Source organism: Neofelis nebulosa, chromosome 6 (assembly GCF_028018385.1).
Source record: "Neofelis nebulosa isolate mNeoNeb1 chromosome 6, mNeoNeb1.pri, whole genome shotgun sequence".
Taxonomy (NCBI): domain Eukaryota; kingdom Metazoa; phylum Chordata; class Mammalia; order Carnivora; family Felidae; genus Neofelis; species Neofelis nebulosa.
Window position 1 is genome coordinate 144,940,684 of NC_080787.1, and position 16,241 is coordinate 144,956,924.

At 39.7% G+C, this 16,241-nt stretch overlaps 1 protein-coding gene across 12 annotated transcripts in view; it reads left to right on the forward strand.

Moving 5' to 3' along the window:
- Positions 1-16,241, forward strand: part of ARID1B (AT-rich interaction domain 1B) — a 450,488-nt gene that overhangs the window by 136,301 nt on the left and 297,946 nt on the right. The window lies entirely within an intron of this gene.

The following is a 16,241-nucleotide window of genomic DNA, read 5'->3' on the forward strand; positions in this document are numbered from 1 at the left end:
GGGGGGGGATGTAATATTGAGAAAATGACGAAGTACATCAGATCGGAACTGCTCGTTTGTTTACGGATGGATGTTCGAAATTGTAGAGTGGGAAGAATACACTTATTCGGAAAAAATGGTTTTATCGACCATTTCATCTTGCTAGTTGGCACCTACGTGGTATTCCCATGTTGAGCTTTTTGGGGGCTTTTGTTTTAATGGTAAGTGCTACTCTATCAAACACCGTTGCCAACGTTACTCTTCTTAAGCTACCTCATGAACGGATAATCACTTCAAAATACTAGAGGGAATCATGTACTTTAAGGATATTGAGCAGTGTGTAGTTTAAATTAGCCTCATTAAATACTCTTTTATGTTATCGGGCTGTGTATTTCAGCTCCCGTGATCGGTAGAAAAATCGTACATACGCACGTGGCGAAGTGATTCAGTCTCCTCTTGTTTTCTAGAGGTTGACACGGAGTGATAGGAAAGGGCTCTGTGAGCTCGGGACTCTTACTCTGAATCCAGATACACGTTTAATAGCACTTCCAGTGATACGGGTCAAAATGTAACTTTCCATTTCATATTTTCCTTCTTTCTCTTTTCATGGGGTGGAGAGGGAAGGCAGTGACATTGATGATTCAGTTTTCAAAGTGCTTGCACATGTTGAAGAGATTGTTGATGCTAAACAGGGTGAAAAAAAATACATGAAGTTTGGGGTGCCTGGGTGGCTCAGTCGTTAAGCGGCCAACTCTTGGTTTCGGCTCAGGTCGTGATCTCACGCTTTGTGATGTTGGGCCCCCGAGTTTGGCTCTGCGCTGACAGTACGGAGCCTGTGTGGGATTCTCTGTCTCTCCTCCTTCCCCTCTCGTGCTGTCATGTTCTCTCTTTCTCTAAAAATAAAATAAAGTTAAGGAAATAAATATGTGAAGCTTAATTTATTTTAATTTATTTTTATTTTTTTAAGTTTATTTTGTTTATTTTGAGAGAGAGCACGTGTGCATGTGCGCAGGGGAGGGGCAGAGAGAGGGCGAGAGAGAATCCCAAGGAGGCTCCGCGTCAGCCAGCGAGGGACTGGAACTCATGAACCTTGAGATCATAACCTAAGCCTAAGTCAAGAGTCAGATGCTTAATTGACTGAGCCACCCATGCGCCCTGGAAGCTTAATTTTAATTCAGCTGATTTCTTAAGTATTTTCTTGGGTCCTTTGGAATCTTTTCCCCTGTGACTTCTGTTTAAGAGTTTTAAAGAGTTTATGACTTTAAACAAAACATGTTAAAACAGCAGAGATTGAAAATCCTTTAGAATCTTGTGGGTTTTTTTGTAAATGTTTTCAAAATCCTGACACTAGATGAAGGAATTTATGGAGGTAGGAATGTATATTTCAGTTATTTGTTCTAGTCTTGTATTAAGATGTGGGAAAATTAAATAATCTTCCAATATCGTTTTTTTAAGTGAGAGAAACTAGTGTCTGAGTTTATGATATATAAAGTTCTAGGCTTTTTCAAGGGCTTTCAGCACCTGATTGAACTTCTTGGTAGACACAGGACGTTTTCTCATGCCATCAAAATTTAAGAAGGACTGAATAGAGAGATTATGTTAGTATTTTACTTTGGTGTGCTAAAATAAATCTCTGATTGTAAAACCAATCTGATTAAGGACTCTGAGTGCCTGGCATTTCCATGGAGACCAAGCTCAAATTTACTTCCTTTATGAAGCATTCACTGATGTCTCCTGTCACGTGGCAATTAGTTATTTAATAGCCTTCACATTTAAATATTTAAAGCATACTACAGGTGAAATCTTATTTTAATGAATACTATTTTAATGTGCTTGGTTTAGGACTATTTTAGGCTTTGCTACTACCATTATTTTATTGATTTGAGTGTGGCAGATTATATGGTAGGAAATACTATATGTAGAACCATGGCTCTCTAATATAATTATTGTCATTCCTGTATGTTCTGAGGGAGACAAAACATTTTTTGAACTCTATGAGAAAGGTTTTCTTGTTTTCATACTCCCCACCTGTAGAATGTTTTTTAACTTTCAGTAAGTTCATTATGGGACAAAGAGGTGGAGATCAGAGACATTTATGTGGCTGAATCAGAGGGTCTTGTTTGACAGGAAGAACTTCGGTATTTAGGGAGTTAGACGTTCAGATAGATTTGGGAAGTTTGCCTAGGAAATTAGAGTTAGCATTTTGGATATGGTTAGCACCTCCCAAAACAACGTAACAATGACCAACAGGATATTTTCAAAATCAAGCTAAATTTTAATAAGAATTTGTAATTCTGAATTCACATACATTTAAAAACCACAGAAAGCTCAACTATATTTAATGTAGTGAGCCAGTATTTCCTAACAGACAAAACATTCTTTTCTGTACACTTTCTCGTTTCCAAACAGCGTAACGTGGTCTATTGATTTTTATATTAGGGAATCAGTCAGCAAATAATACTTTGTGTCTTTTGTTAATAGGATTGATACAAAAAGTGATTTTCGGGTTCTATGAAGACACCTCACTCTGTGTCTTTAACATTTGTTAACGTGTTATGTTTTGAATAATCAATACATTCATATATTTCAAAAAGTATGAGGGAAGGATACAGATAAGCTTCCCAGCACAGTCCTCCTGAGTAGTTCAGCCCCACCTCACCCTTTGCCAGATAACCACGTGAGTAGGTTATCTTGCATCTTTCTGGAGTATGTTTATACAAAAGAGCAAGATACCGTATTTTAGTATTAAATTATTAAATGTTTGTTTAGTTTTGAGATAGAGAGGACATGTATGTGTGCAAGCAGAGGAGGTACAGAAAGAGAGGGAGGGAGAGAGAGAATCCCAGGCAGGCTCTATGCTGTCAGCACAGAGCCCGACACGATCCACAAACCACAGGATCGTGACCAAAACCCAGAGTCAGATGCTTAACTGACTGAACCACCCAGGTGCCAAGATTCCATATTTAAATTTTTACTCCACTTTCCCACAAATGGTGGCATACTGTAACATGCACACTTTTCTGTTCTTTGTTGTCCTCCTCTCCCACCCACTTAAGGGTGGTTTCTGTCGAACTTGCCAAAGGAGCACATTAAAGTAACCCTTCATTCTTTTTCATAGCTTCCTTTCATTTTATGGACACACTGAGATATATTTAACCAGTTCCCTTTTGATGGTCATTTAGATTAGTTTAAATTATTTGCACTTAAAACGAGACTGCCAAGATGAACTTTGTATATGTATCATTTTGTTAATGTGCGAGTCTATCTGTAGGATAAATTCCCGGAAGTGGGACTAGTGTGTCAATGGGTGTATGCAGTTACGGTTTTGGTAAATATTGCCAGATTGTTTCTTTGAGGGGTCGTACCAATGTATACTCACACTATCAGTGTGTGAGAGTACCGGTTTCCCTACACTTGTGCCAGTAGCATGGTTTTTACTAAGCTTCTGGATTTTTGCCAGTCTGATAATGTAATTTTAATTTGCATTTATCTTGTTTTGAGTTCTGTTGAATGTTTTATATACTTAAAAGCATTTGCATTTCTTTTTTTTTTTATTGTGAATTCACACCTTTTTATCTTGAATTTTTCTATTCAATTGTTGGTCTTTTAAAAGTTGATTTAATAAAAACCTATATATATTAGGAAGACTGGATCTTTGCCTGTGATATGAGTTACCAACCACCCTCCCTCACCTTGTCATTCATCTTTTGACATTAATTATGGTTTATTTGTTTGTTTGATCTTGCAGAGGGGCTTTTTAAATTTTAAAAGGTATGTATGTAGTCAAAATTACCACTCTTTTTAAGATCTCTGGATTTTTTTTTTTTTTTTTTTTAAGTGTGAGTTTGAGCCTTCCACACTCCAGAGTTTACAAAGGAACTCTCCATGTTATTTTGGGAGTATTTTCATGGATTCAGTTTTACATTTCACTTACCCTAATCCAGCTTAACTGTTTTTTTTTTTTTTTTTTTGGCCAGATCTTTAAGTGCCTTCTCTTGTGTAAGCTATTGTGTTAGGGCTCTATAGAGAAACAGAATGTGTGTGTGTGTGTGTGTGTGTGTGTGTGTGTGTGTGTGTACACACACATATTCACATATCCTATTTGGTTAGGATAAAGAGATTTGTTGTAAGGAATTGGCTTATACAATTATGGAAGCTGGCAAGTCCAGAGCCTGCATTGTGAGCCAGCAGGTGGAGATTCAGGAGAGCTGATGGTGGTGATGAAATCTGAAGGCAGTCTGCTGGACTGCAATTTCAAGTAATTCTTGGAATTACTTGGAGAGGTTGGTCTTTTTGCTCTATTCATGCTTCAACTACCCACCTTACCCAAAGTCATTGATTTAAATGTTAATTCATCCAAAAGCACTTTCCAAGTTGACCCATAGAATTAACCATTACAGTTATCTTTCCCCAATTGATTGGAGATGCCCCTTTTATTATTTGCTTGGATTCCCGTAGGTATAATGTTTGGGGTTATTCTGGGGTTTTTGTTCTTTTTCATGGGTCCCTTTTAAAAAAAGTTTATTTATTTATTTTTGGAGAAAGAGAGTGAGAGAATGCACACATGGGGACCGGCAGAGAGAAAGGGAGAGAGAGAGAATCCCAGGCTGGCTCTGTGCCACCAGTGCAGAGCCCGATGTGAGGCTTGAACTAACGAACCATGAGATCAATCATGACCTGAGCTGAAATTAAGAGTTGGAGACTTAATAGACTGAGCCACCCAGGTGCCCCTCTTTGGTCCTTCTATTAATGTACTCCAGTTCTTCATTGTTTTTAGGTGTTTTTATTTTCCTTTAGAACATTCTTTCAAAAAGAACAGTCGTACTTTTTTGTTAGAATTAGTTGTCTATATTTTATATTTTTGTTGCCACTGTAAATTGTGTCCTTTTCAAAATTCATTTTCTCACTGTTATCAGTGTATATAAATCTAGTGCAATTTATATGTTAAATTTTTTTTGTTTAGCAGCTCTTTAAATTCTTGTTAATTCTAACAACATGTAGGTTCTTTCAGGTTTTCTTAATTTTTAAAACAAAGCTGCTTTTTTTTTTTTTAAAAGAAATCACCCCATTCTCCCCCATCTTATCTTTTTGCAGACTAGCTTCCCCAAAGCATTGTTGGAGAGGGTTATCCATTCTTGTATTCTCTGAGACTTAAAAGAAGGCTTTCAGCATTTATCATTAAGTATAATGTTTGTTGACTTGTTTATTTAATTTAGTGACTGCCCACCACTAGGTAGCGAAGTACCTTTCTTTTTCTAGTTTGCGAAGGGATTTTATCATGAATGAATGCCAAAATTTATCTTATGTGTTATTTTAATAACTATTGAGATGAACACTTTGTTTTTCTCCTGTAATCCATCGTTGGGGGTATATTATGTGTGTCTTTTTGTTTTAAAGTATTAAACCAAACATGCTTTCTGGAATCATCCCAGCTACATGATGTATTAATCTTTTTATACATCACTGAGCTCAGTTTGTGGATCTCTCTTTAGGTTTCTTGACAGTGTTCGTGAATGAGATTGACTTGTAATTATCCTAGTAAGGTTTTGGTGTCTGTATTAGGGAGTTTTATAAAATGAATTGGAGACTAGTCCCTTTGTAAATCTCCTGGAAGAGTTTATGTTAAAGTTTGGAATTATCTGTTTTTTGAATGGTGGAAGTTATCTGTAAAACCATAAAGGAAGGTATACCTCTTGATTATTAGCTTTTGTCCCTTTCCTGACTTTTGACTTTTGATCTTATTTCCTTTGTGAATATAGGTGTATTCACGTAATCAATTTCTTCTTGAGTCAGCTTTCTGCCTTTATATATACATAGATTATATTTATATATGTGTATATATGTATATGTGTATATATATACACAACACTTTGTATATTCCTACATATTAGAAATTTATTTCATCCAGTTTTTCAAATTTATTAAGAAGGTTGTTCATATAATAGTCATCATTAATTTCTATGACATTCAGAGTTAAAGGCATTTAATCCTTAACATTTTCCTTTTTTAATATTCTTTTCTTTCAAGTTTACTTATCTTGTGTGTGTGAAGAGAGAGCATGTGCATGCATAGGAGAGGCAGAGAGAGAGAGGATATGAATATCCCAAGCAGGCTTCCTGTTGTCAGCGCAAAGCCCGACATGGGGCTCAATCCCACAAATAGGAGATCACGACCGGAGCCGAAATCAAGAGTCCAACGCTTAATGGACTGAGTCACCCAGGCGCCCCTGTCCTGCTTTACATTTTACTGATGTTTATTTTGCTGTTCTTTTTTCAAGCAAGTGAATGCTTAGCTTATTCAAAACATGTTTGTCTGATGAAGCAAAATAGAAGACCAAAAAATTTCTTCTTAAGTATTGCTTTGGCTGAATGTCTCCAATTTTGATGTGCATTATTTTTGTTTTCTTTTGGCTCTAAGAATTTTCTTATTTCCCTTCATTTTTTGTTTTTTGGAAGACAGTTTTATCGAGTCCCTGGGTTTATATTCTGTTCCCTAGGAAAGAACGATGTATGTTTTTGCCAGTTGCCTGTGGACGCCAGTCATCTGGAACCACATTTTGAGTCTTATTGTACAAAAATTCTTACTGGGCTGATAAACAGAATGATACAGTGGGTGTCTCGCACTTACTAGCCTAGTCATGTTCAGGTATCTCCAGTGGTTGTCAGAATGCTTTATAGTATTTTGGTTTTTTTTTTTCCCCAAGCAGAATTCAGAAAGACATGTAATCCATTGATTTGGTCCTTAAGTCTTTTTATCTGGAATGGTTTCTTCTGCCCCATCCCCATTAGAGCCTTTGGCACCCTGGAAAACTGAGTCAACTGCCTTGTGAAATGGCTTGGCTTGGAGTTTTCTTTTGCTGTGGCTTAATGTGTTCATCTAGCCCCTCTAATCCTGTAAGGTCAACAATTTTTTGTGCGTGTGGTTGTGGTAAATCGTGTCCCCAAAATGTAGGGCATTGTTTCTGTTCAAATGAGGGGTGTACGACCCTCTCTGTGAGTAAGGAAGCCTCCAAGTGGTTCTAGCCCTGCTCGTCCAATGACCGAGACCAGCCTTCGCCTTTACACCCGGGTCAGATTCCTTACTGACAAAATTTGTGAGCATAGAACATGCTGGTGGCTTTTTAGGTCACCAAGTTTCAGGCAGTTTGTTACACATCATTACTGACTAACGTGGTTTGAGTACCTCATAGGTGATGCGGTGAGTGTATTACATCAGGATAAACATCAATGTTTTGTGTCCCACAGTAGTGGTGTTTAAGATTGATCAGTGGGTTCAGGTGGTGATGGCCTTTGGGACCACTTTACATAGAATTATCTTCTTGAGGTTTTTGCAGACCACACCATTAAGTGTTAATTTTGACCAGAAACCCTGATGAAGGTTAGCCTGTGGTTGCTAATTCTCAGTGGAGCCATTTTTAAATTCCTCCTACCTCTGAGTATCAAGTTCAAGACAGGTATTTTTCTGTTCTCTTTAGTGGGTTTTCATATTCTCCAGTAATGGGCATAGCCCCTCTTAGTCCCTGATTTATTTGAGATGTATGGTCTCATATTTTACACCCTTTTGGCAGGCCGTAGACTTTTCCTTTTCTCTGTTCCCTGTATAGTCCAGAAATGGAAAGTTAAAATCTATAGCAAGCCAGCTTCTACTGTACCGCTCTTACTTTCTGTGTTCTTGGTTTATTTTCTGTTTGTTTTTGGTTTTAATCGCATTCATGCCAAGTCTGTGATCCGTTTAAAAGGCATTTTTTTAGTATTTTAGATATTTAAATCAATAGACATTTAGAATATCTAATCTGCCATATGGCTGGAACTGGTCCTCTTCCATTTTTCTGGTTCTTTTTTGGATATCCTTAACACAGTTTAAAATGATAATAAGCGTGTAATATAGTAGTTTATAACATACAGAGAGTACATTCCCATTTTGTAATGAAATTTTTCTAATGTCTCCTTTGTTCTTTGGAAATTTCATAGTTAATACATTAGCTACATAAAATTTGTAGATAATACGTTACCTACACAAAATTTGAAGCAAGGCAGAATGATGTACTAACTATGTGAATAAACTATCATATAAATTAAATGCTTAAGCATGATTACACATAGGCACTTACATGTGTCTGTGGGGTCACTGAACTTGGCAGCTACGAGAAGAATGTTGCATTAGCAGCTCTGATGTCTTTTTTTTTATATATATAATTTTTTTTTTTTTTGAGAGAGAGAGCAAGCATGTCAGTGAGCACAAGTGGAGGAGGGGCAGAGGGAGAGAGAGAGAGAACTTAAGCAGGCTCCACTCTCAGTGTGGAGCCCGACAAAGGGCTTGATCTCACGACCCTGAGATCATGACCTAAGCTGATATCAAGAGTCCGATTCTAACCACCAGGCGTCCCGGCAACTCCAATATTTTCAGCAGGGTTGTCAGTGGTGATTCATCTTTTAAGATGGCGAGCAACTCTTGGTCAAAATCTGAACAAAACAAAATATAATCTTCCCTTAATATATAAAGTAGTTTTAGTCTTGGAAATTTCAGTGTGTAATAAAATTATTATTTTTTAATGATTATTTATTTTAGAGAGAGAGCGTGTGTGTGTGCACGCTAAGTTGGCGGGGGGGGGGCAGAGAGGGGGGCACAGAGAATCCCAGGTAGTCTCCGCATTGTCAACACAGAGCCCAACGCAGGGCTCGAACCCACGAACTGTGAGATCATGACCTGAGCTGAAATTGAAGAGTCAGATGTTTAACCACCGGAGCCACGCAAGTGCCCTGTAATAAAATTATTTTAAGAATAGTTTGTTTTTATATGCAAAATGGAGTTCAGTTTTAAGCTCCAACAAATAATTAGCTTTTTGTGTGATTTTGTTTAAATCTAGATGAAAGGCGGACTTTTGAAAGTAGTGTGGAACATCTTGTCATGTTGTAGGATAACTTCACATTCCTGCCCTCCACCCACTACATTTCACTGGAGTTTCTTAAACTTGTGACAACTGTCTTGCAATCTTGTCAACACATATAACTCCTATGCTTCCTTATTTTCTCTGAAATAAAATTCATATGTAATATGAGGTGCCTCTTAATAAAATCTCAGACATCAGTCTGATGTCCCAAATGTAATGGGAAGGGTGGAGAGTAGTTCATAGTAAACTACTGTGTTTCCTAAGTAAACACACAGACATGTCTATGTGAGCAGACTTGTGTAACAGTCAGAGGCCAGCACCTGTGTGTATAGTAACCGTCCGTGAACTCTGCTGAGCTAATGAGGCCTTACAGGTACATTGCATGGACAACTCGAAATCGTGAGCAGGGTTCAAATCCATGAGATTTATTACCACACAACAGCAATTATATAAAATGAAAATATAGGACATTTTAGTAACATGTTCACAGATGTTCAATAAAAAGGGAAGTTACCGCCAAGTGAGGCAGTGTATCCTAAACTTGAAAATGAAGTACACATACACAGTGCAAATCAGTAAGAATGCTATCTATGCCGTTGAAGCTTTTCTTTTGACCCTGTGTGTATCTTTTAAATGATCTACAGTAAACCTGTAATGTGTGTAATATTTTAAAATACTGCGTAAAAGATGCTACATTAGTGACAAAATAAAAGGAACTACCGGTTTCAGCCGTGGAGCAGATTAGATATTCTGAGTGTCTCTAGGGTGGCTCAGAGCTTGGTGAGACACAGTCAGTTGCTCTTTCGTTTTCACTGGTTCCCACAGCTCTCGTGCCACCCTCCTTGCCCAGCAAAAATTCCAAGTCTGTCACCGTCCTTACTCTTTTGTGTCTACTCTTAATTACATTATGCCGTCCCCTCCCTTCCCGGTCTTACAAACCTGCTTAAGCAACCCTGGTGAAACCCATCTCCTTGCCTCCTCCAGGGGCATGGGGTAGGGAAGGACACAGGGAAGACTCTTACTGCTTTAAGTTCATGACTGCTGATGTCAGCTAACACGTGTCCTGTATCTCCACTTGCCCCAGGGCTGTTGCACGGTCCCCTCAGTCTTCAGCTCTCCACGTTTTGAGCTGGTGATGTTGTTTCCTTCTTCGTTGAAGAAATACAAGCAATCAGGAGAACTTAATGTACCAACCAACCTGTGTCTGCACATACCCTGTGCCTTCTGGTGTATTCTGGTTGAAGTCTCACGTTCTGTGTGCATATAGCTTTCCCGTGTCCCTTCTCTAACACCACCATCACTTTCCCTTTTGGTCACTCCCATCAGAATTCAACCATGCCATGCATGAGTTCAGCCTTGCGTGGTTGAACACCTGTAATAGGAGTGACCGAAAAAACCCACCTTTCTTGACCCGAACCAATAACAGTTCTCTCTTCAGTCACCGTTGCCATTTACTGCTTATCCTTTGAATTGACTCCGGACAAGCTTTTATTTTGCCCACTCTGCTGACACAGCTCTTTTCAAAGCTGCCCATGTTTTTACCTGTTGTGCAGTCCAGCCGGCAATTGTCTTGCTTCCCGATGTCGCCTGTCAGGAGCATTTGATGCAGGTGATGGCATTTTCCTTCTTGGAGCACCTTTCTTGCTTGTTTCCTGGAATGCCACTCTCTCCTGCCTTTCCTTTTACCTTGCTGGCCACTCTGTGCTCTCCTTTGCTGGCTTTTCTTTGTCTCCCTGACCTTCAAATGTTGGCCTGTGGTCAGGGCTCAGTGTTGGAGCCTCTTCTCTTTTGTCTTTACACACCTTACCTGTGTGATCTCATTTAGCCTTCTGGCTTTGGAGTGTCGTCTAGATAGAGGCTATGATTTTTAAATCTATTTCTGCAACTTGGACCTCTCTCCTCCATTCTGTAACTGTGTGCCCAGCTCCTACTTGGCATCTCCAAATGAATGTCTTCTGAAACTCTGAAACAGGCTTCTGAAACTCTGTCTATCCAAAGTAATACTCAGGACTCTCACTTCTTCCTCCACAAACCTGCTCTTCTGTATTTTCCCTCTATCTCAGATTTTCTGTAACACTTTGGACAGAAACTTTGAACTCCTTAATCTCTTTCTTTCTTTCTTTTTAAGATTTTTTTTAATGTTTATTTATTTTGAGAGAGACAGAGCATGAGTGGAGGAGGGGGCAGAGAGAGAGGGAGACACAGACTACAAAGCAGGCTCTAGGCTCTGAGTTGTCAGCACAGAGCCCCATGTGGGGCTTGAACTCACAAGACGTAAGATCATGACCTGAGCCAAAGTCAGATGCATAACCAACCGAGCCCCCTGGGCGCCTCATAATCTCTTTCTTTCAAACCCATTCTACCTTCAAAATATAGTCAGTGTGTAAGTAGTTCTCACTATGGTTTTATTGCTACCATATTGGGCCGAGGCATCATGATGTCTTACTTGAAGTGTTCCAGTAGCTCCTAACTGGTCCCCACCTTCTAGTGCCCTTATTCACTATAGGATACAGCAGCCAGATAGATGCTTTATGGTGCCTGGTGCCACTGGGTTGTGCACCCTCCCCGTCCCCTCCTGGCCATCTTGCTGTGCTCATCTCAAGGCATTTTTACTTATTGTTCACTCTGTCTGGAAGGCTCTTCTTCCAGATGGCCATAGGGCTTTTCCTTGGAAGTCTTCCAAGGAAGACTTACTTCTTCCAGGTCTTTACTCAGATGATAGCTCATCAGGCAAGCCTCCTTCCCTGACCACTGTGTGTACAGCAAAGCAACCCTCTTTCTCCTTTTCACTTGACCATGCTTTCCTTTTCTCCATGACCCCGATCACTATGTGGCATATTACATACTTCCCCTGTTTTCTTCTGTGGTTCCCCCATTAGAATATAAGCTTTATGAGGGAAAGGATTTTGTTTTGTCGTCACTCTGTCCCCAGTACTGAGCACAAAGTAGAAACACAGGATTTACATGTTGACCTAATCATTCAGTTTATTTGCTTATTTTTTGAGAGAGAGAGAAAGAGATGGAGAGAGAGAGAGAGAGAGAGAGAGAGCGAGCGAGCATGAGCTGGGGAGGGGCAGAGAGAGAGAGGGAGGGAGGGAGGGAGAGGGAGACACAGAATCTGAAGCAGGCTCCAGGCTCTGAGCTGTCAGCACAGAGCCCGATGCGGGACTCCAAGCCACGAGCTGTGAGATCACAACCTGAGCGAGCCAAAGTCAGATGTCCAACCGATTGAGCCACTCAGGCATCCTTTGACTTAATTGTTCAAAAATATATACTTTTTTAAATTTGCTAGTACATAGTAAGTGGACTTTACAGTGTTGAAGAAGATAAACATTTACTGCCAAGTATTTAGACTTGGAAAATTCTTTTGATATTGCAGACAGTGCTTTATTGGACATTTTTATAGGTGATTCCATTATGCCCTGTGTGTGCATGTATGTGTGTGCCCACATGCATATATTTTTACCTCCTGTAAACTTCCCCAGTGGTATTTCTGGGTAAAAGAACATTTTAAAGACATGGTGTTTTACCAAATTCCTCTCCAGAAGTTTTTAAGAAGTGATATCCCCAGCCAGCTCACTTATATACATTTTAATATTTATTTTTCTAATAATACTTACATTATTTTTAGTAAGGATTCTACATAGTTGTTTTTTGAGCCCCAGCAGTGTTAAAGAGACTTCACAGAATTTTGAACTAGATACAGAACCTGCCTGATGTCTTATTGTGGTCATAGACTGAATAGATATTAGAAATTTGATTTCATCAACAAGAAGTGCACAGCTGGACATGTATAAGTTTTTGATTTACCTTCAACTCAGAGGCTCCTAAATTATCCCAGATTCTTATTGTTTGCTTCCATTACCATTTGTTTCTTTTTCTCTGCCCGTTTTAGGGGGCAGAACTAGAACTACAATGTAAGAAGAGGCCTGCTTGATTCTTCCTGTCATAGACTGAGGGAGTAACTAGTGAACAGTGAAGTGGACTCTTCATTTGGCAAACTTTGTATTTACTCGACCCTCTGACATTCCCTTCTCTTTTTAAAAAAGTTTTTAAATATTTATTATTTTGGAGAGAGAGAGAGACAGAATGTGAGTGGGGGAGGGGCAGAGAGAGGGAGACACAGAATCCGAAGCAGGCTCCGGGCTCTGAGCCGTCCGCACAGAGCCTAACCAGGGGCTCGAACCCATGAACTGTGAGATCATGACCTGAGCCGAAGTCGGATGCTCAATCGACTGAGCTGCCCAGGGCGTCCCTCTGACAATTCCTTCTTAAAGGGTATTCATTTTTAAGGCTTTTTTTTTTTTTTAAAGAATAGCTATTTGACGAAGTTGCTTCCATTTTAAAGTGTTTTTGCATCCTTGCTTACTTCCTCAAACTGCTTTAGCTAAGATTTGATATTGTTGTATAGGAGGGAGAACCTCCTTTAATGCCAAAAGTTCTTACTTTTTGTTTTGTTTTGTTTTAAAGTTTCCACTTGCCTTCCATTTCATCAATTTTGGGTCATGAAGTATTATGTCCCGGTTTATTTCCTGGTTCGCTGTCCCCTCCTGGCAAACTCTCATCACCTTTCTCTCTCCTCCTTGTACCTGTAGACTCATAATCTTTTCCTTTTTATCTCGAATCCCTCTTCCTCTCAGCTCCAGTGTCGAGAGATGCTAGAGAAGAAAGCGGTCCTGCTTTCTCTTGTGGCACCGGCTTCTCGGGGGCCTTTCACCCAGTGGCTCCTACTGGATGCACCTGTTAGGTGTCAGAGGCAGTGTTCCAAGAATCCGGTAACCTGCAGGGAGCCGCGTGGTGCAGAAACCGGCCTGTCCACCCCCTTTCCTTTGACAGTGGTCTTCTGTTGATTCAGCTCCATCCCTAGGACTGTGACGTTTGGCAGCCAGAACCTTTTCTCTATTTTCGTGGCTCTGAACTACAATGTTGTTTTCATAGCCAGAACAATCTTTTCTTTCCTTAGAGAAGATTTGTAGGAAGTAACTCCATTCAGATAAGTTCCAGTTTATTTAAAGAGAATATATCAGGATGAATCTTTTTGAAAACCCAAGTATAAAGCAGTGAGAGAATTTCGCACTTTGCCTTTTTAGGTATAGTTTTTCTTCTAGCTGATAGAGCTGTCTGACTCTTGAAAAATACTGAGTATTACGAATGCATACAAGGTACAACTTTATCTTTTTAATTTTTTTCCCTTTTCTACCTCTGGTTTATTGGGAAAATTGAAGAAGACAAAAAGGAGAACATAAACCATTTACCGAAGGCCTTTGTGACTGAGAATGTTTTATATGTTGGGAATTCAGCGATTAATCACGTATCTCATCTGAGGGAGCTGCTGGTTGAAGGAAGGGTCGGCATGGCCAGAAAATGACAGTACGGTGGGAGACGTGCGTTTTCAGGCTGTGACTGGATGTTGGTAAAGGTGTCTCAGAGGAAGTTTTGAAGGATGAGTAAGAGTTTTCTGGTGAGAGAAGAAATGATCTTGGGGCAGGACCAACTCTTTGTTAGTGAGAAGAGAGGTCCAACCATGAATGGAACTGAATTAGCCTGGAAGTCTGGTTAAAATAGTCAAGGTCGTTTAGAAGGAACGTGTTAATTGTGCCTGGAACTGGTGACTTAGGCCGCTTTTCCTCACTGATTAAAAATGAAATAAAAGGTGGGGGGTGGGGGGCGCCTGGGTGGCTCAGTCGGTTAAGCGACCGACTTTGGCTCAGGTCATGATCTCGAAGTTTGTGAGTTTGAGCCCCGCGTCCGGCCCCGTGCTGACAGCTCAGAGCCTGGAGCCTGCTTCCGATTCTGTGTCTCCCCCTCTCTCTACCCCTCCCCTGCTCATGCTCTGTGTCTCTCTGTCTCTCAATAATAAATAAACGTTAAAAATTTTTTTTTAATGAAATAAAAGGTTATTCAATAATTTCTTTAAACAGAAAATAGTACAAACTGAGCAGTTAACTTTTAGCGCTGGATTACCAAACATCGAACCACGTGGAACTCTTAAGTCTACTTTGGTACTAGCATTTCGATCGTATTTTCTAAAATACCGCTTTATTTAGACATCTTCACGGTCAGCAGTTTTCAAAAGGAGTTACGGTAAACTTGAAAGTATTTGGCAAATGGGCATCATTTTGAAAAGAAGATAGCATTTAAGCATGAGTGTAAAATACTTTAGAATTAATAACTTGCCACTCAAGTCACTTTTTAAAAGGAGTTCTGAGGTTTCATTACGAATAGTGGCAGTGATCCATTGTGGCACAAATATCTCTTTATTATTATTGTTATTTAGTTATTTAACCTATGTTTCTTCCTACTTCTGTGACACAATGTTAATTTATAAGCTGCTCCTTTTTCAGCTTTTGGGGGGAAATTACTCGTACGAGCCCTGTGTCAAGTCGCTCTAGTGCTCACCTCATTTGTGGGATTTTGTTACGAAAAAGCAAAGAGAAGGACATCTGTAGTTTGTTGCCATTAATTGCCTAGCATTTAGATAGATATTAACACAGGAGTCTATTAATTAACTTGATAATAAAAACTATTGGAATGTAGGTTGATACAAATTATTCTGTTTTAAAGGAGAATACTAGTGCAGCCTTGGGTTATGTTTGAATTTTGAATCTCCTCCTTTGGTCTTGCTTACCCTCTCTGCAATTGTCTTAGGCTTTGGACCATTGCTAGGGGGGATTTCCTTTTAAGTTTAAAGAGCTTGTGAGCACCTAAGGAGAAAACTTTTAAGTTGCTTTGAGGTCTGAGCAAGGCCCAGTCCTAGACTGATTTCTTTTTTTTTAAATTTTTTAAATCTTTTTAATTTTTCATGTTTATTTCTGAGACAGAGACAGAGCATGAGTGGGGGAGGGGCAGAGAGAGAGGGAAACAGAATCAGAAGCAGGCTCCAGGCTCCGGGCTGTCAGCACAGAGCTTGATGCGGGGCTTGAACTCATGAACCATGAGATCATGACCTGAGCCGAAGTCGGATGCTTAACCAACAGCCACCCAGGTGCCCCTAAAAATATTTTTAAAATATTTTTTTCTTTCAATTACCAGAATCAAAGGAAAATAAAACTGGGACATTAGGGATTATATAGTAGTAACAGTATTTTTTAAAAAGATGTTTATTTATTTTGAGAGAGAAAGAGAGCGGCAGAGAGAGAATCCCTTGCTGTCGGCGTGGAGCCCAAAGCGAGGCTCCATCTCATGAACCGCCAAGATCGTGACCTGAGCTTGAGCCACCCAGGCGCCCCAATAATAACAATATTTTTAATACTCACCTTACCTTAGAAGGGTGATGGAAGGTTCCTCCTGAGAAGAACAACCCAGGAAGCAGTTGGCTTGGAGTGTGGGGGTAGCCTGGTCCTGGTTTCAGGCTCGTTCATATGCTGTCGGG